The sequence below is a fragment of the Phalacrocorax carbo genome, chromosome Z, assembly GCF_963921805.1.
Source record: "Phalacrocorax carbo chromosome Z, bPhaCar2.1, whole genome shotgun sequence".
Taxonomy (NCBI): Eukaryota; Metazoa; Chordata; class Aves; order Suliformes; family Phalacrocoracidae; genus Phalacrocorax; species Phalacrocorax carbo.
This window is the reverse complement of record NC_087548.1, coordinates 83,298,461-83,320,181: the sequence shown is the minus strand read 5'-3', so window position 1 is coordinate 83,320,181 and position 21,721 is coordinate 83,298,461. Positions and strand designations below refer to the sequence as shown.

The following is a 21,721-nucleotide window of genomic DNA, read 5'->3' as shown; positions in this document are numbered from 1 at the left end:
CAGTTCTACAGATTGGGTATACTTGCTCTGAAGGTTCTAGCAATAAATAAAGACGGCATTTAAAATGAGGGGGATTACAACCAAAGAGTAACGAAAACCACAATCCCAATGTCTGTCCATCAGCATTGTTATCCCATTAATACATACAAATACTCTCCTTTTTAAAAATTACTCTGTAACAGACCTCTTCCTAAGCCCGTGCATTTCTTGCACATTATCTTTCACAATTTTTATGTCATATTATTTGCTTTTTCCAGTTCCAGGCCTCCCCTTCCTTTTTATTTCTTTTCGGTCCAGCAGGACATTTTATTTCCTCAAGACCTGAAAAAGAGGGAGGAGCACACTGCATTGCATCCCGAACGTTTCTGTGGCAGCGAGCTCTGTGGGAGCATTTCTCCAGTGCTTTACAGATACTCAAAAAGCCAAGTTTAAAATCAGGATTGTTGACGTTTGCAGATGTGCAAGCGTAGTGGGGCCTCAGCTGGAAAGGCTGATGGTCCAAGGAGACAAAAGGCAGCACAAGATGAGGGCTGGGCTTATGTGATCACTGTTTCTCTTTTTACTGCTTTACTTTCTGCGTTCTTGTAACTTGGTCTTTTGTATATGTTTGAACTTCACAACCCGTGCCAATTACTTGTAAGCAGTTTTAAGTCAACATCAGTTAACGACTGTGGCTCTGGAGACTGGAGCCTAGAGTTGGTGTTGAGTCTTGAGGAAATCCCTGGAGGAACTAGCTCAGGAGGGTGGTGCAGGTTCAAAATTTGACTGTCCTTGCACTCCGTCCCAGCCAAAGGCGGCACTAACACATCTCCTGTGATTAGTTGAAGGCTAAGTTACTCCTCCAGCTACAAAGAGGAAAAAGGGCATCCGCTGGTGAGGATGTGGATGGAGACAAGGCACGTGGTGCTCTCCACAACCCACTACCCGAGGTAGCTGCCGGGAGAAGCCCTGCCTATCGGGCAGGCACGATGCCTCCGCAGGCTGGCCGCCTGTGCCTCTGCGCTCTGGAAAGCAGGAGCTCTGCAGGACTTCAGGGCAGGCTGTGCTCCTCCCCACTGTCCAAAGGCTTTCTGAATGGAGAAATGTGCCTGTCTCCACAGAAAAAAAGAGTGGGCAGACATCACTTGATGGGAGCAGCACCTTGCCCAGCCAGGTCAGCCCCAGCCACCTAACACGTTTTAGAAGCACAGATCTGATGGCCACACACAACAGTGCATACCCCTCTGCAAATCTACATATAAATTGTTATTTTCAGTGTCTTCCCAATCCATCTATGTTTTAATTCAACACACCTACCGTTAATAGGTATCTCAGGATCCTTTCTCTCCCCACTGAGTATTTACGGTCAAAACACCCCTGGTTTAGACATCTCAAACACCCTGAGTTTAGACAACTCAGCTAAATGTTACCACTAGATGGGATGAAGCCAGTCTTTATTTCAGCAGTTCTTTTTCTGTCTTTTGCTTTTTTTTTTTCCTATCTTTTTTTTTTTTCCCATCAGCATAGATGCAATTTTTGTCAGGATAACTTCTGTTGTGTCTGAATTCCTCTTTTTGCTCTTCCCAGCATTTCAGGCAGCACTGCACTGCAGCATCACACCCCTCTCTGGAATGCTATTCCCTCAAGACTCCCATGGCACAGAGAGATGGGTAATGTTTTCTGAGCTTCTTCCACTATTACCACATTTTCTATAGAGGATCAGAATGGATTATTTTCATCTTGACATGCAAATGCCTAGGCTGTGCCCTTGGCTGAGATCTCAGCATTGACTACAGAAGTAAAAGATACGGGTGTAGCAGCTTTTTAATATCACATATGGAAGCGGCAGCCTTATTTCTTAAGAAAAAAAAAAAAAAAAGAAAGAAAACCCGACTGTAGTCCATTGTGCCTTACAAAAAAAAAAAAGCACCTAATAAAAATATTTCCTAATGCACTTACTGAATACTGTGTTCGCCTGCAGTCGCCGGTCTGCACAGAGGCAGATGTACATTGTGTGCGACTCAAGACCTTACTGTTGTACTCAGATCTGCCCATTTGCCATGCCAGAGTGTCGATGGGAAGAAAAGACACACATGAATGATTTTATCAAGCCAGATTACAAGCCCGAATATGAACATTTAATAAGCGATGGAATTAGACCAGAAGTAGGAAGGATTTCTAAAGCTCCTCGTGAAATGCTTATAGAGCTAAAAAGGTCAAATTCTTCACCAATTTTCACTCCGCACAACAGCAGTTAAGTAAATGAAATAACATGACCTGCAAATCGGTGCAGGATACAACCCGCAGAATATGTCGATACACCGTAAAAGCCATCGTGTGGTTTCATGTTAACACGAAAGAAACGATATCTGACCACGGGAGCACCCGCACTGCCTCGCTATTTCTAATTATTATTATATTCTTTTTCTGAAACAACAGCAGCGACAAAACAACATCGAGCAATTGCCTCCTGGCTAGTGTTCTCGGCAAACCCTCACGACTATTGACTCAAACGAGCAGCCCAGCAAGTAAGTTGTTAGCTTAAATGAAAATTATAGCAGAGACAAAAATGTCAGCCTGGGAACTGAACTAATAAGGGAAAGAATGTGCACGAAGCTGCCGGCGCGGTTTTGAGTCTCAGGAAGAATAAAGGAAAGCGCAGCTACTGAAATTAACTTGTGAGGCTGAGGTAAACAGGAGACATTCACATCCATCGTTACGTCGCACAAAGCCGATGAGTGCAAGACTTTTAGCAGCAATGGCTTAAGTATGCCTTTGCACTCTAAAACTCGAGATAGGGCTTATGGTAGGCGGTGAATTAAGTCCGGGCTGACAGTTAAGCAACCCAGAGCCGCCGCCAGCCGGTCTTAGGTTCCTGCTTTTTGGCTTGCGCGCAGGAAAAGTGACAAGGTGGGGTTAGGCAACCTGGATGTGCCCTTCGAAGCATCTCCCGAGGAATAAGCAGGCTGCCTGTAAGCAGTGGGGGGGGCTCTCTGGCACAAGGTCCCGAGCCGGCCGAGCGGGGCGAGGAGTCAGAGGGGAAAGGTGATAAGCCGCGTTGGGCTTGTTCTGCAGAGCCCCTGGCTGCCGTTCAGGCTGAGGTCTTGGACACAGTCCACTGACAGGCCTCCTGCCAGGGGATTTGTTACTGCGAGAGCTTGGCTTAGGCAGGATTTTATTATAAAAATTGTCTCGATTCTTCTTCTGCCTTATTAAAATCTATCCCACCCTTCCCTTCCACCCCAGGGGGAGGAATATTTTGTATATATCTGGGTGAAACACACAAACAAATTCATTTCCCACAGATAATATATTCAGGGTGATTTGCTTTTCAGAGTCAGGAGCTCAAAATGATGAATTTATTATGTAAAGTAATAATTGCAAATTATATTGGCAAACTCCATTCCAGAAAAAAATGGGGTATTAATATAACTAAAAGGATTAAAAAATACTGGCTGCTAACTTGGGGCTACTGCAGATATTTTAGGAGGTTATATATCTCTGTTCCACCTAAACCACCAGAGGCAGTAGCTTTCATTTTAGAGGTCTACTGAGATACCATAATTAATGGGCCCACCTAACAGCGTATGTTGCACTTGTACTGAGTAGCAGGACATGGTGCATATTATGAAAGAAAGTGAAGGAAACGCTTAGTGCCATAAAAATTTGCATCTCTTTCTAGTTCATTTCTTTAGTGCAAAGAAATGAAATATATCAGAGTCAGAACACGAAACAATTTGGCTCTATTTTTGGGTCAATCTAGCCTGTGCCTTTAGTGGCATGACTGAGCAGCGTATTTTGACTTTGTGATTCCTTAGAGGAACCAAAATGCCTCATCCACAATCGCTTGGAGAGATATAGCACTTTGCAGGGATAACTGGAGCAGGCGGCTATTCCTCCTTCAACTTGCCCACAGGTTCCCTGCCTGACTCGGTCCCTTATGGTCATCAGCAGAAAGGGGCCCTAACAATTGTCAGGGTTGAGGTCCCTAACGCAGTGCTTGTCAGCCACGTGAGATTTATTTGCTCTGCTGGGTCTGTACGTTACATCAGGGGTACTCAAAGGATTAATTTGCAATCATGGTCTTCCTCACAGAAAAACACAGCTCTCTGCTGCTATAGAAGCATTTTCCTCTCTGGCACGCATATCCCATTAGGAAGTACACTGCAGTAGATCATGGTCTCTAGGATGGTTGAGATTTGTGGGTAATTACAAGAAGAAGAAAGATAATGTGCTTGTAAACCTTGCAACGTATAGCTGCAGTACTAACACTGTAGTTCATACACATGGCACCACCAGTAAGTGATGGAACTTGTTAGATTAAAACGCTAGTGATGTTTTGATCCCACTTTTCATGAAAGCATTATGATCTGGGTGCAAGGATAGGATTCAGGTGCTCCACAAAGTTGCACAGCTGGCTCTGGCACACACGATGGCTGTGCTCTTGAGACGGCCTGTAGCTTTTCGCTCCCCACGAGGGAGATGCTCCAGAATCACCTGCTGCACCCTGGAGCCCTGGAGCAGCTTCTCCAGAGCTTGTGCTGTGAGACCCTTAGTGTAGCTGGGCTTCCAGGCCATGCCATCAGGCTTTTTAAACCGTGCCGACTTGTAGCTAAAGCCTTAAGTGATGTGCCTTGGTGAGGAGGGATAAGGGTGATAGTTATTTAGCATTTGCAAGGGACTTTGAAGACATAGGAGCTGTGGGAGTTTACACACCACTGCAAGCCGAGAACAAACTGTCTAACACTTATTTCCTCACGTCTTTTCTTGTAACGTGCCTTATCGACAGTCATTGCTACGAAAGGATTTCCACCTTGTGGAAAAAGTCACTGGAAAAAAAGAGGGGCAACTGAGATGTTTAGTATATAAAAATTGGACTTATGATCAACAACTTCCTCGCTGAACAACAAACTTCTATTTTGCTTTTCAAGCAGAGCAACAGAGACCATGATTCACAGATTTTTACACGGATCCCAGGACAAACAAGCCTTAGGACTGACAAAGAGGAGCAGCCTGCAGCCTCCAGCGGCGCCCACCTGCCCAGCCTGCAGTACCAACGGAAGGCACAAAGGTAAACCTACTCCCCAGGTGTCACAACGCAGCTTCTCCAACTGAATGTCAAACTGTATTTTGGTCTTGGTGTTCCCAGCTAGGTGAGGACACAGACGAGTTAACCCCTCTAAACACACACTAACTCCAACTGAAAGCATAAATAGAACCAGGAAAGGGAATTGGAGTTCAGAAAAACTCAATGAAGCTGAATAAATACTCAGCTAAAGCCAGTTCTCTTGGTATTTGGAAGTCAAGCTTATGAGTTAGATACTTTGGAAACTATTTTGGGTCATCTAAAACACTGGTTGACAGCCACTGCCAGAGGTATTACCTCGCTTGATGTGCCAGTGTTGTGATATGGTTTGAGGAGTTCCTGACACTTTTGTTTTATGTTCTCAGTGAAATTGCTGTCATGGCTGATGTCATCAGCACCAAAGAATGAGGTAATAAGACCTGTATCTCTGAGAAGCTCTAAAAACATGTGCCATAACTTTTAGCAATAAGCATTGAAGTATTACAAATAGTTGCAACTGAACCCTACGTGCCAAATAAATGAAAGAAGTATGTCTTAGTTTCTGCTAAAGTGCGATATGATCAGGCAAAGCTAAGTACAGAGGGTCCAGTGAGAGCAGGAAATGTGGCACCCAAATTGCATCAGAACAATACATAAAAATGGAAAGTCAGATCTGTATTTCCTTGCTAGGGTCTCAAATCTGATTTTGAGGCGTTGGTTGTCTCTACTGCCTTGAAACCTGCAGAACTGTGGGATTTTACCTTATTTCATTCATCCTTTCAAATTTTTGGCAGTCGAGACTGCTGCTACCACTGGTGAAGAGGACAGGGGTGTCCAGGAGCCAGTTCAGCCCATCAGGTGTGTAAGAGGCAGGCTCTAGGTCGCTGTCTTCTGAAGACACCGAGGTGATCCTGGACTGAAGTGCCTCCGAGGCTGATACTGCTGCAGATGCCTCCTGGCGTGCAATCCAGAATGCTGAATAAGCAGCCTGTGTTTCCTACCCAGCACCTCAAAATGGGTTCAAAACAGCTGACAGATGCCTCTATTCACTTGGGAGCCAAACAACCCCATGAGTGCAGGTCTTATATTCCCGATTTCTTTGTTTCCCAACGAGCTGAGAAGGGAATCACTGTTTTCTGTTAAAATACTTTGGAAAGGGGAGATAGAAAGCGATAGTGCCTGCCCCCTTCTTGTAATGCAATAGCCTTATTGTCAGAGCAGCCACAGAAGAAGAGGGACACGTGGGTCCCATTTCCCCTTCTGCCTCGGGCGGCTCAAACCCATGTTTCCCACCCTTTAGGGAGATGGCTGTGGTCAAGGGGAGGATTCAGGATTTGCTGGGCTAGTGAGCGAAGATGAAAGGGCGCACGGCTCCAGGGCTCAGGGCATCCTTTCGGTTCCACTCTCTGCTCCCAGGATTGCTTCTGTCTTTTATTTAAGGACTGTTTCATTTAAGAACACACAGTCCTGGGACCAGGATGACAGCGTGGTGTGGTTTCACTGCCTTCTGCTGACCCGCACAACACGGACCATGCCTTGCAAAAACGTATAAAATGTGCGTATTTTCATACAAATTGAAATTTAAGAGATTGGGACTATTCCAATGCCAAAAATGAGTAAGAAGGAATATATTAGTGCTATTCGAGATAATGAATCACACTGAGAAGGTAAAACAGGTTCTTCTGTTTATCCACTCAAGAAACAAAGTTTAATGAAGCAGAAAGGTGGAAAAAAGTAATCAAAGGAAGCTTTTTCTCCCCCTTTTTCTTTTTTAAACAAAAGCTGTAATTAACCTGTTGAACTTATTGCTACTAGGTATAACTTAGGCCAAGAGATTAGTAGGATTCAATAAGGATTAGACATCTATATGCATAATGAGAATATCCATAAGCTACAGTGGGGAAAATATGATCTCAAACCCTTTTATAGAATAGCTTGCTTCTTAATACCAAGTGAAATCTGTGTGCCACCTTCTGCCTGGTCAAGGACCTTGTGAAGCACCTCTCCTTTTATCTAGGATCTTTATGCATCACCCTTGCAGAAAAAAGAAAAAGGCAGATAAAATATAATACACTCTTCTGCATTACTGCTGTTCCAGGGAGGCAGCTGTTATATTACTTACATGGAATGGTGATTTTACGAACCTATATGATATTTGTATACTTCTTAAATTGGCATTTTTACACTGTAAGTGAAATTCATCCCTGGTAAATAAAGAGAGGGAGAAGCACCGTCTGACCGCCCAGCAAGGAATGAAATGTTGGGGTCGTTTCCCTAAGAGGCAATCCACAACAGCGAAGGTCTGATTTCACACTGTAAGTGTACTCTTTCTTGCAATAGGAGTGAGCTGATAGAAACGGTCTTTACAGGATAGTTGTATACCAATAATGCAGCAAGGGAAACAGACGGCTACCTAATTCTCCGTGTGTGCATTTTGTGCAGGCTGAGGTTAAGCCTTTCTTATTCCACCTGGTGAGTTACAAGTGCACACCGATCCTTGGAAAACCAGAGAACATTTCTGAAAATCAGGGCTGGGTTCTTTTTCCTTTCCTTGGACTCAGTTATTAAGAAATAAATAAGGACAGGTAGATCTTAAAATTAATGTCTAGGTTTTATAATTGGTTTTAGCCTCTGGGAGGCCATAGAAGTTAAGGGAAGACTAACTCTTAGATGATATTAAGTCAATAGTTATTTACTGTCTGTGGTAGTGGGCCTCAAATGTAGAATCAGAATTGCATTCAAATTTACATAGTCTTTTCTCCTCTTATCTCTTTTTGCTGGTCCCTCTGGCCACCTATTCCTTCCAGCCCCTTAATGTGACCCTGGGAGTGAGAAAATCACCTGGTTTTCTGGTTTGTGCTGAATATATTGTCTTACTGCTGTGAAAGTGCAGAAGGGTCTTGCCTCTCTGCCAGAGCCACTGTGTCACATCCTCAAATTCAAAGAAACCATCCCACCATCTTTCTCTCCACCATGATGTGCTAAGTGTTGACTGGGCTCCCGAGTGCCCTTGTGTCTCAAGTACCACTAAAGTTTTTGCAGTCCAAAGATGTTCTATGTCATAAGTGACTGGGACTACAGAAAGTATTTCCCATCTAAAATCTAAAGCTTTTTCTACTGATACAAATGTACCAGCTGGATTTAGTTGTGAGTGATATTTAATAATTCCAGAACCCTTTGCTCTTGGTTTACAATTTGTCAGCATTACTTTATTACTGTTTGCAAAAGTAACAAAAGGTGTTGCAACAGGGATTCATTTGGGCAAATTAAACCTGTAGTGGGATTTCAAATGCAGGCATTTGTCCTCTGGGATTAGACATCAGCAGCCTGTGGAATTATTTCTGACATTTCATCCATCATACACTCAGAATAACTAAACAAACCGGTGCTGCTCTCTCCCTGCTCAAAGAACAACTTTCACAGAGCCTTCCCACGGAAATATCCCAACCTATTAGTGTCAGGAAATTGTGCTTGGAAAGTTAAGAGAAAAAAGAAAAATCTTCTGCAAGTGAAAGGCAGAGATGTTATCGCACGTCAATAACGTGCATTGGGAGGTCTGCTCGTAAACAGTTCTTTGGCTGGTGTAAATCAGAATGACATAACCGGTGTAGATATATTGATTTTGTTCAGTCCAGGAATTTTCACCACAGGAGTGACTATATCTATAACTGTGAGAATCTGGACTTACTCTTCTTAAAGTAAGCTGACAAACTGGTATTAGGTGAAATGGGAGGAGGACTGGGCCCTGCAAAGACTGCTTCTTTTCCTCTTCTTTGTTTGAAAAAGTAGGTTTTAAAACACACAAGTTTTCAACATAGTCTCTTGCACCCTGTGTTTTTCAGCCTCTTCGTGAAATGCTGAGCACATATGTTGGTGGCCAAAGTGTTTATTTCAACCAGCTCATTTCTGGCTAAATATGATTGAACTAGATTAGCTGTAATATTTAAATACCATAGCATCAGTGAACAAAAACTGTGGAGTAGCTCATTGTTAGAGGATAATACCCTTTTAAACTATATTTAAAACAAAATATTGTCTAATAGACCTCAAATTGGTTTCCCATTCTGGAGAGACCTCCAAGGATATATTGCAATTACAAGAGTTCCTCCCCCCCCCCCTTTAATAACTAATATAATGTGCTTTGAAGTAATGTGGTCTCACACTGCAATCTACAATCAAACACCTAAACTAACAGAAAAGGTAAAACCACCACAAGGGAGAATTTAGAAACGGAAGTGCATAATCAGATAAACGAGAAGAAAGTTTTGAAAAGGATTGCAGAGGAGTAACAGGAGATATTGCTGGTGTGTTTCTTACTTCATTGTTGTTTTCCTTCAGTAAAAGTTCTATCAGCTGGGGAGAGCAGCTCACTTCTTTGAAGCTGGCTCTTGTTTCTCTGAAATCAGATTCCTTATTCCCAGGGCGCCACTCCGCGATGCCAGCACAAACATACATCAGCAGCTGCATAACACTTTAAAGAGTTAGCACGGAGCTATCAAGCAATTACTTATTCCATTTTAGATCTCCGTCCATTATTTTCACTGAGCAAGTATGAAGTTGGGGGAATAAGAATCAGAGAAAGCAAATAAACATTTTGGAAGTCTAAGCATCTCACCTAAGGAGCGAAGCTCACCTACTGCTAACTAAAGAGGTGAGACCTGTAGGTGAGAAGTGCTGACAGGAAGAATAATCCCTTTCCCATGAATAAAGCCTTAAAAAGCACTTGGGTCTTTGCTTGGATGAATACGGCGAGTTTTGGTGTGCTGAGCCAGTGTCAGCCTCACTTCTCTTGGGGGCAGGTGCTTCTGTGCTTGGACAGCATGGTGTGCAGGCTGGTTTCACCTATGGTGGAGTCCCCTTAGATTTCTAGGGGAATAATGGAACCTTTGCTTCAGAGGCATCTGAGTGGCTGGGAGTTGTTAATAATGCTCGGAGTGTCCCTCGCTTGACACCAACAAAGCCAAATGACATCCCAACAAAAAGGCAGCAAAATCTCAAGCAGGGCCGTGCAACCTTGTGAGAAAAGACAGGCTTTGCTGTTCGCCCTCAAGTTGTCAGCCGGCCTGCATGGTGTTTATTAATTTTGTCAATGGAAGCGCTACACTGAATAATCTGAGGAAAAGGTAAAAAACATACAGATGCCATTAACCACTGTGAGGAAATCAGAAAGTTTCAGGCCATAACTTCCTGATACTTCACATTTTTCTATACTTTACTTGCTGACAACTCATTCTTCCCTGCATTTTCCTAGTAGGAAAAAAAAAAAACTTTTTTTTGCCAGAAAGGGGTGGGGGAGAGCTTTTCATACACACAGGTAGATATGCCCGGTCACTGTGGATGTAGGACTTGGATATTTTGAAAGGACACTTCTGGTAGTTTTCCACAGTCGTTCAGCAAAGCAAAACTGGGAGAAAGAACCTTTCCCCTTGGCCTCCCTCTTTTCACCCCAAAGCAGTGAAATTTCCTTCTGGATGAACATCCAAGGCAAGTCTCCCTGCTTGCATCCCAGTGGCAGAGGTGGCCAGTATTCCTGTGAGAAAGATCACTCAAACTCTGCCATTGATGCACAGCCTGGCTCTTCATCTATCCTCTTTATTAACCTATGTGTAAGTGCATGCAACTAATTAAATGTCTCCAGTACTATAATTGCAAAAAACATCTGTAGATGGAGTGAATCCTCGCCTGCCAGCAAAATTTGGTAGTTTTGCTGAGGGAGTAAGCGGTGCGAGCTGGCCCGTGAGCAGCCGTGGGAGCCAAGCCTAGGGTAACCTTTCTGGGTGGCTTTTCCATCTTTGTCCCAGCCTGGTTTATTTCTCTGAGAGCATTTTATTATAAGCTGGGACAGAAAGTGAGAGGGAACGAGGCAGGGTGGGATGGCTTAGGAATACAGCCAGGCTCTGTATAAACCGGTAGTTCAGTCATTCACCCAAAACATCAGAGGATCCGTCCTAATCCCTGAGTCAGTTATAAAACAGCATCAACATGGAAGACAGCGCTGCATGTTTTTGGAGACATGGGGTTGGATGTCAGCTTCAGGGAGGCACGTACAGATCTGAATTGCAGCAGAGCAGAGACAGGCATCAACTCAGGGCTAAGGATTTCCCCAGACACTGTAAAATTAGGTTACTTTATATATTTTTTATCCTCCTAGTCTTTTTCAAAAATCTGGTTCGGCTTCCAAAACATTCACAACGTGAAGAAAGATATTGTAGAGGGTTACTATAACTGACTAATTTGTAGCAGGTAGCTTTTTAAATTCATGGGTTTTTTTTCTGTTCAGAAAAAGTGAAAATTATTTTTTCAGCCTTGATTCTGGGAATGGAGAATATAAGGTACATGCAGCCCCTATGTGGTGGCAACAGCTTTGTTGGTTTGCGCAAAGACACAAATGGTTTCCAGTAAACATCTCTCAAACAACAGACTAGATGAAACGTGGTCACTTTGGTTTCCAAAGTGGTCCTGAAGATGCTGAGAGGATAAGGCCAAGGTTGTCCTTAGTCCTCTCTCACACACTGATCAAATACTTAGGATGTGAACATATGTGCCAGACCTAATCTCTTTCTTGCAGAAGATGATCCTCATTCCCTCCACCCTGTTCACGAAGCAAATCACAGCGTAGAAGTCAGATCACCCCTTGTATCATATTCTCCAAACTGCTCTCTACCTCTAAGCATTCTACACCTGAAACCTTTTAAAAAATTAATAATTTAAAATGGCAATGAGAGAAGGCAAGACACCTGCAGTACGTTGTCATAGTCCTACCCAGCTGGAGAAATCTCCTTCAGACAAAGAGGAGATGGTTGGGCACCTGGCCTGAAATCCGGACACCAGCTCTACTGTATTGCTCTTTGTTTCCTGCCCTTTTATATCTGTGTAGGGAAGTAAATACTTCTAGATGAGAGGAACTAAATTTTAGACAGCTAAAGGTGGGTGAGTTGAGTCCCACACATTTTTTACAGCTAGATATTTCTATGAGCAGTATAAACCAAAGTCCCTGTCAAATAAAGATAAGTTTTATAACATTTTATGGTAGTACCTACGCATCTCCCAAAAGACATGAAAAAGTTTCAAAAGGTTGTGATATCATTTCATGTATGACAGTAGCTGAGAGAGACAGCACAAGCCCCTAGGCTGCAGGGAACAGCTTGATCCTGTATTCCTGAAAAACCTTAGAAATTCTGCCAAAGGACTGGACTAGGTGTACTAAGAATGCTAAGGAGAGATACTAGGCTGGGCTTGGTATACTAAGATTTGGCTAAGGAGAAACACTAGGCTCTCTGGGATCCTTTCTAGCTTCTCTTAGGTTCCTGGCTAGTGGTCAAAGGTTAATAAATATATGTAAGTAATGTTCAAACTGTGATTTGCCATATGCACATTTCATTCTGGGGAGAAAACCTGAATTTAATTGTTTCTACACGTCAAGGTTATACAACACTGGAAGGGTCAATAATGGCAAATCCAGGTAAAATTATGGCCCTGTTGGTGCCAAGTGCAGACTTTGCTTTGATGGAAAAGGGAGAAGCTTTCCAAGTAAAATGTGCAAATTTCTTCATTTGGACATCATGTCCTTTGTCCCAGGCAGCTAAGGTCACAAATGCCTCTAATCAATATGGCCACAAGAGGCATATAAAGAGGTAAATGCTCAACCATTTTTGCTAAAACTATGTTTTCTATACAAGAAAGGTTAGCCCTGACTAGAAAGTCTGTTGTGTGACAAGATCATGAAGACCAAACTATTACTCCAACAGCCAACACCATACAGGGAATTTAGAGTAGAATGCTCATCTCTGACCTGCCCTGTGGAGCACCTGGTGGTCTGCAGTCACTCTACACATCTGTTGCCATCAACAAGGCTGACAGAAAAGTAGGTGTCAAGGTGACCCTAACTTCTGCTTTGATTCATTTACTTTATAATTTGTCACTCTGGAGGGGGAAAAAAGGGAATACATCATTAACGTCTTTTGAAAGAGCTGTACCTCAATCATATGTAACTATTTTTCTAGATTAAACCATTACGAACTCTTCCTATACTAACAAATATTACCTTAGCTCAAATGTGGTGTCAGTAAAAAGGTACTTAATGTACTGACCTGAAATAAAATGTGCTAGGGCTTGCCTGTGTGTGGTGTGTTCTGGAAAGGGCTGTGCCTCCTCCCTCGGAGTAAGTTACACCAAAGGCCGTACATTACAAAGGACGGGGTTACTGAGGACCATGACTTTCTAAGACTGGGTTTACTATAAATTACCACTAGTAAGTCACTGAATACTTAGAAAGAGTCCTGAGCAATTCACAAATATCCACCTATTTTTTAAAATGTATTTTTTAAAAAAAAAAAAAAAAAAAGCAAGCAAAGACACAACAGCAAAATTTTAAGAACATGTATAACGTTAGTCTATGAGAAGCGTCAAAATACATCTAAATACATGCCAAGAACTGAGTGGCCTTGCTTTATTCTTATCTGGGGATCATTTTACCCAATCAGAACTTTAATGTTCCTTTCTTACTCTGGGTGTAAGACCACGCTGTTCACACTGGTTTCCAAGTATGACAGATTACAGCCCAATCTGATACTGCATTTCCCACTGGTGATCACCCCCTCATCTTATGGCTGCAAAGAGAAACACAGAGAAGGATCACAAGACACTCTGTAATAATAATGTACGCTTTACATGCATCCATATTCTAGCACTGAAGCTTAAAACATTGTGCTCTACTTCCTTACTTTGCCATTTTATTTGGGGCAAGTCTTAAAAATTGGAGATTAGTATTATTTCTTGACCTTGTTTCCTTTATATATTTTATTTTTTAGTCTCTCTTGCCAAAGCAATTTGTGCAGATCATCCCAGGCCAAATAGCAGGTGTATAAAATAAATAGAGATATTTGTAGGCAACACATTGGCAAAGGATTGAAAATGCTGTTCTTCAAAAACCCTGAGTACTTTCTTTGTCATGTACAATTTGGACTGCACTAATGTAATTGCCTGTGCATGTACTTTGTATATAGGCTCTTAGGACATTTTCGTTTGTTAGGCCACAGCTCTGCTGTACACCTCTGTCTGCCGCATTTTCACTACTCTTTAAAAGATTTTGGCTCTAGCCCTGACTGGTTGCAATGCATGAGTTTAATTAAAATCCGCAGATGTTTTCCATAGACTATGTAGAGTGGGATTTAAGCTTCGTCAATGACTGTACATTGGCTCTCGCTGGAATAATGCACGTACACTTCAGATGCATGGGCAATAAGGAGATACTTTCTCAAGAAACAAGGACAAAACAAGCAAGCATGTACTCTGTACGGCAGTGGGAAACAAGACTTTGACACAAGGGCTCTCCGGATCTGGGAGCTGTCACTTGTGCGGTATATGCAGAGATAAGGAGGAAGTTATAATATAAACACAGAGAAAAGACTCGGTTTTCATTCCAGTTTAATTTGCCAGAGCATGATCTTTCGCCCACATGCTGAAAACGGGACGTGTCCTCTCTCAACCTGCAAACCAGCTAGCTGAAAGATTGGCAGCTGCCTGCAGAGCGGGCACACCTTGCGCTCCGTCCCAGGCAGGCGATGTTTTAATCACAGCTGTGGTGATGAGAGGGCTGGGAGAGCTCACCTTTCACGCACCAACCTAAACACACGCAACATAACATCTCTGCTGCAACCCAAGCTGGTTCCTGCTTTGGCATTCCCGACACACACTCGGCTCGCTGCATGCTCTCAAACATAACTCGTCTACACGCTCCTGTGTCGTTTTACATCGCTGAGCTTGGCCTTTTAGAAACCGCAGGATAATGCTTCCCCACCATCCCGGCAAACTGCAATTTTGTGTTTACTGAAAAACAGGAAAAGGAAAAAAATGAATTTAAAACCCCCTTTTAATTATTGATACGTATAAGAGCTGTCCTCTTGCGTTCTGAAAACTGGTGTAAAATGTCACATCTAGAGAGTTTCTTTCCAGTAAGTTATTCTCAGTAAATTTGGTCTGCTCGTTGCACGCATACACATATAGATATCTCAGATCTGTCTTTATATACACTTTCTCCTCATGAAAAGCATTCTGACTACTTAACAGGCATGTGGGATCCTGCATAAATTATGCTGATTCTATATGATTCAAACTATAAAATATAAAATTACATTGCATTTTCAATTAGTGTATACACAAACCATGTGGAACGTGAAAGGTCAGATTGGAAATTCCTCATTCTCATTTGCGAATAATTTTTTTTTCATCCAACAGGCCCATTGATTTCAACTGGGCTGAGTAAGAGGTCTCGTGTAAGACCATCATCTGGCCTTGTTTTAAGACCACTTCAGGGCTCCAGTCTTGCAATCTGATCTGTGCATAGACAGACTCATGCTTAACTGATGTCAGTGGGCTGCTTTTTTGGCTTGGGAAGGCATTTCATGGATCAAGGCCATAATAGTTAACTCAGCTACCCAAACAAGAACATGACGAAGCTCCACTGCAATGTTTAATCTGATGTCTTTGAGATTATATTAACTTTTAGCTTCATAGATGCGTGGTGTTTCTCCACCAAAAAAATATAATATTCTCACAGTATTCCCATGGCTTTAAGAAGACAAACATGACACAGAGGTTAGAGCAGTATTTAGTATATCTGAGGTGGACTACACCAGCAGAATGGCAATGCCTGCAGAAAAGGTGATCCCTTCAGGACACCCATTCCTCCCCCTGAATTCTTGCCTGTTTGTTTTTCCTTTGTCTTCGCTGCCTTACACCGAACTTTCCAAACTTGCTTGTGTATGCGCAGTCATAGGGGTTAGGTGCCTGTTTTCAGAAAAAACGAGTTTCTGCAAAAGCTGCTCAGTTCACACAAAAACCCAGCTATACTTTGGTGCTGGACATGAGATTTCTAGCTTTAGATTTGGAGATATCGGTACTTAGAGGCTGGCTTTGATTGCTCTTGTATTGCAGAGGGATCTGCTCTTGCAGTGCCATGGGTGTTGAGCCAACACCCTTTGAAGCCTGTGGACACTCTCACGCTGACTTCCAAACCAGACTGAGTTTTGCCTGAAATATGGCCTATTTTTCCCACGTTGGTCACCAGCGTGGTTTCCCTTTGGGTGTCATGAGCATGGAAGATAAATTAGCCACCCAAAAAATTTAACAGACCATTAGACAGAGGTGCAAGTTCTGTGATAGTGGAACAAAGGTACCCACACATCTTAGAGAGCTTTACAGTGCCAGTCTGCTTTCACTGCTATCCATTTTGATATTACCTCTGATCAGAAGTATGAGTGCTCTCTACAGGGCACTTTTCATATACTTTTACCGGACTCTGCCTGGCACATTCACTGATCTCTGCAGCACTTCAGCATGTTCTCTTTTTATAGATGTATCAGACGTCTCACTCCTTTAATATTTAGCATACAGATAGATGGATGCACCTACATGAGCCCCATTGCGTCGGTGTACATTGGCCTGGCAGTCAGGTGTGCATTGTAAGCAGAAAGGCTGGGGATGGACATGAATAAAAGTGTCCTGTTGTCTTAAACATGAGATGACCTTTAGTGACTATCTGACCACTGCTTTCCAAAGCATGAACGCCAGTGTAAGCTTTGTTGATTACCAACTATTTAAACACACTATAATAAAGTCCATACGCACCTACGATTTTGGTTTTTAAATATACCTTCCCTCAGTGCAAGCAAAAATCGTGGAGGACTTTTAGAAGAAAAACTTTCCTCTGGGGCTTCAGAGTCTTGGGTCATAAAGTAACACTGGTGTGCTATGTGTCTGCAACTGTTTGTCCAGTTTAGAGCAGGACTGGAAGGTCCCAGCATGAATCCACGCAGAATCGAATGCTTCCAGCATCTCCTTGGCTCATGAGAAGTCACGTTGCTACCCACAAAAGTGCAAAGGTTGAATAAACCGTCGTTTCAGGTAGCATGAATCCTATCCATTCCCTGATTTTGGATGGCCATTTTAATACCTACCAGGAGCTGCAGAACACTTCGAAGGGCATTCCAGTGGGATTGCTGGATTTACAAGGAGCTCTTCTGATCCTTCGAATACACTGCAGAAGGCAATCAAGGCAGGTGCAGGCTTCCTTACCTGTTACCGCTTCTGCTCATTTTCCATTCAGCAGCTGTCCAACCCATGCACGTGTTCATCACGGTCATCCCTGGCTGTGCCCTCAGTTTGATCTGAACACAGCCGTCAAAATCTGGATCAAGGCGCAGTTCGAATCAGATTTCTCTGTCGTAGTGGAAGGAAAGATTCTTGGAAAGTTGCTCCTTGCCATATTTTAACTATTTACAGGTAGCTGTTTCGGACGAAAGTTTTGTTGTGGTTAAAAAAAGTATATTTTTCTAGTTAACTTCTTGATTTCACATAAAATAGACACCTTGGAATAAAGGTAAAGACCACAAAGCTTAGCCTGAAATGTAAAGACTTAAAAGTAAAAGTTAGAAAAATTTGAGTACTTAAATATAGCAGCTTATAATGGAAACTGACACACCCCCTTAGGCATGGCTATTTTCTGTACTAATCTACCTGTCTGTATAAAACAGAGCGACAGACACATTACCAGTTTTAAGTAATTTTTGTTGTCAATGAAGGGGATGATTTTAACAAAATTATTATTTGCATGATAGATTAATAATAATGCCAGAAAAATTAATGCCACCAAGTACAATAGAATGTGTGAAACAAATAGGGGTCAGGATCAGGAACACTGAAATGTGAATATTCAATTAACAATAATAGAAAATATGTGGGGCATGGTATGCAAATGAAGGCTGCCTGGGGCCAGATGTTCTCAATAGTGAAGCCAACAAGATATTAAAAACACCCCACATGACTCTGTTTTTCAGCTCCTGAGCAAATCCATGTTGAAAATATGTTTATCTGTTCTAACAGCAAAACAAACACATTCCATAATGTATGTATTAAGAGGAAGTATAACTTGCACAGCATTCACGGCTAGGAAAATGTGACTATGTACAGTAAGTGCTGTGAAAGGGGAGGGGGGAAGAAGGAAGAGTGGTAAGAAAGACAGATGCTTGAGGAGAAAAATCTTGCTAACCAGAGGTTTTTACATGGACCACAGCATCCCATGTCCCACATGCTGATTTCTCGAGCAGACCTGTTGCCAAGATAAATTTTTTCTTGGACTCTAGAATTTATAGGATGTGCTTGGCTTGCATCAAGAACACAGCAGTTTCTTCCCCACACAAACAGCTCTATCTAGCTAGGCTGGATGTAAACAGAAAGACTGCTTCACTAATTATTTATACAAAGACAAAGATAGCTGCATTCTGGAAGGTTCGTAGGAACAGGATTTCTTTTTTTTTGTTTTTGTTGGTCTTATTGTTTTTTTGATTTTCAGGGCTGTCAGACTGTACCGAAAAGCATCCAGACCCTGATCCACAGGAAGGTAACTCACAATTTTACTATGATTCATGCAGTGATTTTTTTTTTTTCTTGAGAGTATTGGTACTGCTTATTTAATAGTAAAGTATTTATATAAAGCAGGATCCTTACACGGACAACGAGTTTCTCTTCCTACCTGGCCCCGCTGGTTTTTGAGACTACTTGCGTGAGCAAGGAGTACTCCAGAGCTACCAGCACTGACCTCACTGTAAATGTTTGCATTATGAGAAGAAGATTCCTACATGCCCTGGAAATGCACTACGCTGACGTGTTCCAGCAAACAGTGGCTTTTTCAAATCAATATGACTACTTTTATGAGTCAAGTGAAACTCATTCATAAGTGTTTTCAGATTCAAGCCAACTGGGTGTTTTTTTTTTTTTTTTTAAATTATGCTCCATCTTCTTTCCCCCTTTCTCCCCACTTTTAGGCCAGGGAGTTGAAATACTGAAACAGGCTTAGCAAGGCGAGTAAGAGGAAAATAATTTTCTGAGTGCTTTACGTACAATTATCCTCGTCCTCTCACTTGTGCATGAAATGCAGCTGAAATATAGAATATATGAAATAAGTTCCTAGGAGTTTACAGCAAAGCCACAGTGAAAGGGGGTGAGAGAAGAAAGAATAATGCAGCCAGTGGAAAAACAAGCAGCGTTTTGGACAGGCAGAATACTGTTGAGCTGCAGTCACCTGGGTCCGTAAACTGAACCTTGCAAGTGGTCTTACTCTATTTTAAGCACATTTTAAGGGCCTGTGGGATTGGGTCTCAGTTTAGGCTCCAGGATTAGCATTCCTCTTGTGCAAAGTACCATGGAATTTTAATGAATGCAAGTAGTCAGAATTTCTGCTGTCTCCCAGAGATTTGTTTATTTACTAATTTAGAGACATGTTTAACATCTTACTTCAGTGGTGCATCTGTACCAGCACCATACTGAGGCAATGGTTAAAAATCTGACGCTGAGAAAAAAGTGGCATCTGTGAGTCATATATATAGTCCTAGACACATATATAAATGATCTCTGAAAATACTGCCCCAGCTTAGATAGTGAGATATTAAAAACTTACAATGGACAAAAAGTTATGATATCAAAGAGTCCAGTACATTTTGCAGTGGGAGATTTCTGTGTTTAAAATAAAAGAAAAAAAATTAAGATACGATTTGAGTTTCTGTTGTAAATGTATGAGTATTTTTTCCTTAAGACGTGGATTCTCTAGGACCTGATTAGCTTAGCACCTGGTTTGGTCAAATAGAGTTTTTTTTATATTGAAATAACACATCAGGCTCTTTTTTCCAGGTCCTTAAGGGGAGCTGGGTATTTAACTCCATTTGGCAGAACCAAAGAGCTGCTGTTCAAGCTCAGCCGCTCCTTTTCTTTATCTCAGGTTTTCTGAATTCTTTCCTCCTTTAAAATCTTCATTTAGAGTCTCAGGAACCCACCAGCAGCACACATGGGGAACCTGGGTAAGAAACTTTCTGAAGTCCTTGGTCTCATAATGACTAGGCAAAAAGCTTGGTCCAGCCTGAGAATGGAGATGCTCAGCCCAAGCTAGGTCCGAAACTTAGCGTAAAAGTGGTCTATATGGTTTTAAGGGGGCTGATTAAGAAAGTTGTTTTTAGCTTTAAGATGAGTCACTGCGAGCTGTGTGGTTGACCCTTTGGGACAAAGTTTTAAACCTTTCATTGACGTTTACTTTTGCAAAAATTAAGTAGCTGCCTATATGAAGACTGGTCACATGGTCCTGAAAATCTGGCTGTATTCTTTCTGTTAAACGGAAGCAGACAACAATACGCAATGTGGTCATTTTTATTTCAGTAGTATGAACTGCTTCTTAAAATGAATATAAATTTCAACAAAGCCAACAACCTCAAACAAAAGTGAAAAACAGCACCTCACCACAACCCCCAATTCTTCCCAGAGCATTTTGTATGGTTTCTGAAGCTTAGCTGCGCTCCCAACAACCCTCTGGTTCAGTTTCTGGAGAGACAAAAATCTATTCTCTGTCACTTAATTTGTCTCATAATGTCACAGGTGAAAGTAAATGGTTAGTTGCTGAATTTTCTCCTTGAAAAAAGATACATGTTTTTGTTATGATTTAAAAGAGTCATCTGAAAAAAACAAAAATGTTATAGACTGCTGGAGCAAAGCCAAACTTTGGTAAAATCTGGCTAGATAATATATTCTCTTTATGACAAATTCAGCAGAGTGAATATTCATAGCTGAAGTTGTGTTCCCTGAAATACAAAATTTATAATAGAAGTGAGATTGTGTTCTTAACAGCCTATATGAGGCAGGTTTTTTTTAAAGCAGCTATCTAATTACCTTTTAAGTAAATTACTCCGCTTGTTCCCCTGGTGACTCTAGTCTCCCCAAAATGTATCAGCTGAGCTTTTTATCACTATCTCCCACAGAACAAAAAAAAAAAACTATGAAAAATCAATAGCAAAGATCACATGACAAGATGTTAATCTTTTGCATAGTTCCCTATGCATTCAGGATAGTGATCTTAACACGGGGCTTGATATTTTTAATGGAGCTTTTTAGTTAGTAAAGTCAGTAGCAGTAGAGCCTTGGAATTGGTAGCAAAAAGTCAACTGCACATTTGAATACTTAATTTTGCGGCTATAAACAGCCACGTCACATTTCCAGCAACAACAATAGGATGGTTTTCAGCACTGCTCTACCAAGCAGGCATGTTTTCTATTTTCTTCTTGTATATACAATTAAAAGCATTCCCACCAGAGAACCCTGCCCTGCATTCACTTCTGAAAAGAGCATGAGAGATGTCTCTCAAGAGTCAAAACTCTGCCTTTGCCTGGGCCAAATAATGAAGGAACAGCCCAGCAGTGCACCGCTACTTCTAAGGCTTCCATCAGAAGTTCGAATTCACTGACTAATTGTCAATACTTGCCCCAGCGGCAATTACAAGGCGATTGCTGGTCATGAGAAAAGCCTTTTGTTTTCTTCTGTATGGAAAGGTGAGTTTACCTTTTATCAGGCAAGAGACAAGGAATTGCAGGCGTGGAGTTTAGGCAAGGCCTCATCTTGCTCTAGGGGATATCCACCAGTGCCTGCATTCCTGTTGAGTAATAATGAGATACCATAACCAAACAGTAGAAGATGCATGTCAGATGGTTCTCCAATAACATTAGAAAAAAAGCAGCTGATGTATGGGATATTGAAGGCAGATTAAGTTGTTAATGTATATTAGTATATTCTTAATTTCCTTTTAATTGAAAAAGACATATTGACTTTAATTAGAACCATTTCACAGGAACTGTCAATTAG

At 41.9% G+C, this 21,721-nt stretch overlaps 2 long non-coding RNA genes across 6 annotated transcripts in view; both read left to right on the top strand.

Annotated features, from left to right (window-relative positions):
- The first annotated feature begins 305 nt into the window (after positions 1-305).
- LOC135310622 (uncharacterized) lies at positions 306-4,992 on the top strand. Its single transcript, XR_010370694.1, has 3 exons — positions 306-1,649; positions 2,419-2,507; positions 4,911-4,992. It is a non-coding gene; the product is annotated as an uncharacterized LOC135310622 (long non-coding RNA).
- A 26-nt stretch (positions 4,993-5,018) lies between these two features.
- LOC135310621 (uncharacterized) overlaps positions 5,019-21,721 on the top strand; it is a 37,016-nt gene continuing 20,313 nt past the window's right edge. For 4 of the 5 annotated variants that reach the window (XR_010370692.1, XR_010370690.1, XR_010370691.1 and 1 more), the window contains exons 1-2: positions 5,019-5,050; positions 18,396-18,443. This is a non-coding gene — a long non-coding RNA (uncharacterized LOC135310621). Of the gene's footprint in view, positions 5,051-5,430; positions 5,475-18,395; positions 18,444-21,721 lie in introns of all 5 variants that reach the window. The other variant, XR_010370689.1, reaches the window with a different exon arrangement.